This window comes from Penaeus japonicus, unplaced genomic scaffold, assembly GCF_977035675.1.
Source record: "Penaeus japonicus unplaced genomic scaffold, GWHDUDI00000001_assembly GWHDUDI00000009, whole genome shotgun sequence".
In the NCBI taxonomy this organism is placed as follows: Eukaryota; Metazoa; Arthropoda; class Malacostraca; order Decapoda; family Penaeidae; genus Penaeus; species Penaeus japonicus.
In genome coordinates, this window is record NW_028234411.1 from 43704598 (window position 1) to 43709597 (window position 5000).

General features: G+C 35.8%; 1 protein-coding gene across 1 annotated transcript in view; it reads left to right on the forward strand.

Annotated features, from left to right (window-relative positions):
- Window positions 1–232, forward strand: part of LOC122260286 (organic cation transporter protein) — a 10055-nt gene extending 9823 nt beyond the window's left edge. The window contains exon 12 of the mRNA XM_086540135.1: window positions 1–232. This exon is cut by the window's left edge and continues 430 nt beyond it. The gene's annotated coding sequence lies outside the window, so the exon portion shown is untranslated.
- Window positions 233–5000: the final 4768 nt, after the last annotated feature.

Consider the following 5000-nt stretch of genomic DNA (forward strand, 5'->3'; position numbering starts at 1 on the left):
AAAAGTAATTTATGTTGCTACTTTTCGCGTAAAACGAGAACGTAAGTCTGTCAAAATATAGTTTCCTGTAACATTTTTTAAAAAGTTTAATATAAACAAAATTTCCCACAACTTTGCCCATAACAAGCAACAATAAATTTCGTTCAAAATTTCCATCGATGTTTACTGTTTTGCATTTATCATTCAATGTATATGCAGTGAGGAAACCTTAAATAAAATTTATAAAACAAGAGAGATGACAGAGAAAACAGATATCCCCATAGAGGTTGTGATGCCACCATACGCTGGAGTAGTGTCGTTTTACACTTAAGTGATAGAAAAGTCAAAAGTAGAAATCATTCTTACCTAAAGAATGAATGCAGTATTACTATGACTTGAGTTTGAGAACGATTATATCTCTTTAGAATTCCCAATAAGAGACAATAGTACACGGAGCAGGAAGCTAAACCACTCGGATGACATAGGTCAAGAGCTCACTTCAACTGAGCACTGCTGGGGACAGGCCACTGTATTTCTGCAGTTATGAAAGACTTCTTATAAATCTTGGGTTTAATCGCTATTGTCTTGGGAAGGAAAAAAAACAACAAAAAATAACAAAAACATAAAGAATTATCATGGACAAACTCGTGGAACTGGACAAGACAGCATCAATCTTAAATTCGATTATTTTGACCAAATGGAATATAATGAAGCCAAGTTGTTCCTCTGCCTTGATTCAAAACACAGACACATGCCGAGACCGCTCGTTATATGCAATCTAGATGGTTGGTCTAGTAATAAGTGATGGGCATAGATATTAATGTCTTGCATCTAGTGGGAGAGGCGAAAAATAAATATGAATTGAATAGAGATGCTAAATCTGTAGTAAAGTTGATGCCCAAATTTTTGAAAATGCAAAAATTAGGTCAAGTCAAATATTCAATTTGTTGATTTGAAGTTAGTGAGACTCGTATATAAATGACAACCACAACTAATCCTATATATGCATATATTTTATTTCTACAAACATGGTTATTAAGTCATCTTCCAGGGGCTGGATTCATTAACATACGATTGTATGGCATTTACCAGTGGTCAGTTATCAGCACGTTTACCAGCCATGGTAAATTGGGATTTACAAAGCGATAGCAAGCCGCCTGGCAGGGATAAATCGACTTTTACCGCTGTAGTTTGATAGTAACTCTGGTAAATCAATCCCGCCAATCAGCGTGCGCCTTACATGATTGTGTAAGCTCTTTTGACCAATCCCGTGACATGTAAATAAATCCTGATCCAGCAGCAAGATTTCCATGTTTCAAGAAAGAAATGATAGAGAATTCTGCGGTGTAAATTATTTCTATATAAATTACTTTCCTAGAAAGCATATTCTATCCCATGATCTTATGGATCTTACATAATGTAATGGTTTTCAAAAAACATATACTTTTTCTTGTTTTATAGATTGCCGTCAAAAGATAAGAAGCAATGGCTCCACGCACTGGAGGTGTTATTTGTATCAACGTTTTCCAAAAAGAAAGGCCAATCAAACCTTTCAAATGAATAAGATTATGAATAATTATATAAATTAATGCAAATACAAATATGAATATAAACTGTTTACAATCATAATGGTGATTGCTAGCGTATCTATCATTGTAAGTGCGGCCCCAGGATAGTAAAATGAAATCTTAAAAAAAACGAATCATGTCAAAGATGCATGATCATACTCACTAAACCTTTAAGGCATTGTTTATGTATAAACAGGAATGAAAGATGTATATCCTCTGTATCATAAATTAGTGTCACAGAAGGAAAAAAGTTGTAAATAAAATACAGAATAACATGTACTATGCATGCCAATTTGGAGAGTATTTCAGTTGATGCTTAGAAAATGGCAAAAAAATGCATCTCTGGCAGAGTGACGGACTTTACGGAAGGAAGAACCGATGAAATGTTAATTGCAATGGGATTTCAGATTAAACAACAAAAATGTATCAATATCAGCTACAAAGGCGTGACTGCTGGGCATAAAGAATTAATATATTTTTTTGTAAATTCTCTAATGAGGTATTTTACAGTATAACACTCAGTATATTCATCAGGTAAGTTCCTCTTCTGGACGTTCACGCATTTACCAGGGTAGCTACAGTATCGGAAGACTTTGGTTGTTGTAGGAACTTAATATTTTTGATTTTGCTAACTTAGTGGATGTGGTGAAATATTTCCAAACTAAATTTTGAAAAAGCTTTTGCCAAATATCAAGAGAATCTACAAAGATAAATCAAGTGTGCACCCGCCTGAAGCTCATACACGGAAATCAATCAGTTATGCATTTAGAAAGCCTCCTACGTATCATTCTTTCAAACGGCGCTGCTTTCAAGCACACAGTTAAAAGCTACATATTTGAAAACCCTGATTCCATCTGATTTTGGAAGAGAATCGTCTCGCATTCCCTGACAAACAAAGCTTCTCATATGCATAATAAGCGTTTTAAGAACAAGATTTTAATGTATGTTGAATGAGTTATTCAGTAGTGATGAACCAGAAGAACTACCATGAATCTTTCCATTTTAAAGTACATCATGTGGCAACCATTAATATCTTTACATTCAGCCATATTCCCTACTGCGTTTTCTAACCATGTACTTCATGATGATAACTACTGAAGCGATCCAGGCGATTACATTTCAGATTCTAACCTGAAGATCTAATCCTTATTTCGTATACATTGAAAACTTCAATATTTCATTATCTGTTTGAATTTTATTAACATATATATATATATACATAATTCCATATCCTATTTTGTTCTAGTTTCTCTCTTACACTTTTACAGTTATGAAGACAATGTATTTTGTATTGGGAACCAATTATGACGGGGGAGGGGAGGGGGAGGGGTAAGTGATCCTAATTTCAAGCAGGATCTTATCTTAGATTTATCAAAGGCAGTTACTTCCAACATTTTCTTCTGAAGTTACTTAATTGCATGAGAACTATAATTCATGATCAGAAGAGCACCGATAAGTTATTTCATTTTTAAGTAATTGATTTATCTATGATATTATCACCGATAAATTTAAATAGATAATTTCCTTATGAAAGACAAATGGAAACTACCTGCTAAGCATTATTATCAATATTACCTTTCATAAACATAACTCATGAGGCAATGCAATGCCCATAATTCACAAAATAAAGGAACATTTGTTTTATTCGCCAAAATGATAAAAATGGATACTCAATAGAAATTCTGAATTACAGTGCATACGAACTGACCTGAGTTCATGACTGGACTAGATAGACACTCTTTATTATACAACACATCTCTTCTTTTCTTCTGGAACTATCCATTAGTGGGTGATCTATTTCCTGCCGTTGTTTTACCTTTTAGAATTGAATATTAGGGTTATATATTTCAAGAGTCAACCGGGAACCTGCAACGCCTGGTTAGTTCATAAATTCTCTTCTCTGTTTTCCCTTTATAGTAATTGCATGCTTTATTCAACCGTGACCCTGGGTATGTCTCGTTGATTTATCTCTACAATTGTCTTTGCTCTCGTGGCGGCCCATACAACGAGGTAAACCACAAGTTTTATTGTAAAATTCAATTAGTTATCACAGAAGAGAGACTATTATTTTCCTCGTTATCGGAAGGAGCAGATGCGAACCATGAAAATATTCCAGGGAAGTTGCAGGCTACAGTGGATTCAATCAATCTGACGATGCATCTTTGGAATGAAGGTGACAATACGTACATATCACCCCCCCCCTCCATGGAAGCCCATGAGACTGAATAAGCCATGATAAATATGACATTCATTAATTCAAATTAGACTGTCGTCGCATATTTATATATAAAAATAAAGATTTTTTAAAGGCAACTAGGGGGCGCACACCGCCGCTAATAGGAACACTGACAGCAAAACCTTCGTCCACACCTTCAGGCCGTGTGCAACAGCCAACAAATGCCGGTCCACGAAGGGATGCGTGCCTGATGTGTGCTGTTAGGATGAATATGGTCAGAATGATCACAAGGAAAGGATCAGTTGAGGTGATCGGCATGAAATCAATTGTATCGCACTGGGGTTCCCGTCAGGCGGTGACTCTTGCCTTGCATTTGCTTCCCTTGGTGACGGCATTTTCATCTTCATCTGGTGATCATAAAGAGTCTCTTATGGAGTGTCTCTTTCGGTCTCAAGCGACAATTCAGCTGCAAATAATTACTTTTACTTTGTTTTTTATACTGATACTATTTCAGTGGCATTTCATTTAGAATGATACGGAAAGTTTTGTTGAGAAGGACAGAGTTGGTGAAAGAAAATGAACTGGTAGACCACTATATTATATTTTCTTTCCTTCTCCTCCTTTCCCTTTATATATATGAGACACATTACCATCTTTCTTCGCGAAAACAACATTCACGGACTTCCACCTGGAACAATGTGGAATTCTGCATATGTCACTGCCAGTTGCTTCGAGACAGGTAAAAAAATATCGAAACAAGAGCGCGCTCGTCTTAGGGTGCTGGCGGGCAAGTAAAAAGACCTAGTGATAGGAACACAAGCCAATGCTTTAATGCACCAACTAAGAATGGTCATCGTGTGCAAGCAGCGTATATTAACTTACACATTTTTCCTATTAGAAATAATTGGCGACCATTTATGTGACCTGGCAATAAGTAAGATATCCCTGTACGTGTTTAGTGTTTCAATAGGAAAATTAAGGCCGTTTTAGGGGCATAGTAAAAAAAAAGAAAGAAAGAAAGAAAGAAAAGAATCCATTCATCTTATAGATTTTTTTTTTACCCCTCAGAAAATTATTCTTTAATTGCATATATGAATTATAAAGACACATCGAAAGCAAGGTTACTTGAGGTCAAAATGCATCCGCTCTCTCCCCATCCTGAAGGCGTTAGCGTACTCGAGATAAATCACGGGCGCGGGTGAGTAAAGCTGCGACTAATGACGTGTTTGTTAACGATACTTTTATGTATCCGTCGAATACAGAACAGAACTGTAGGA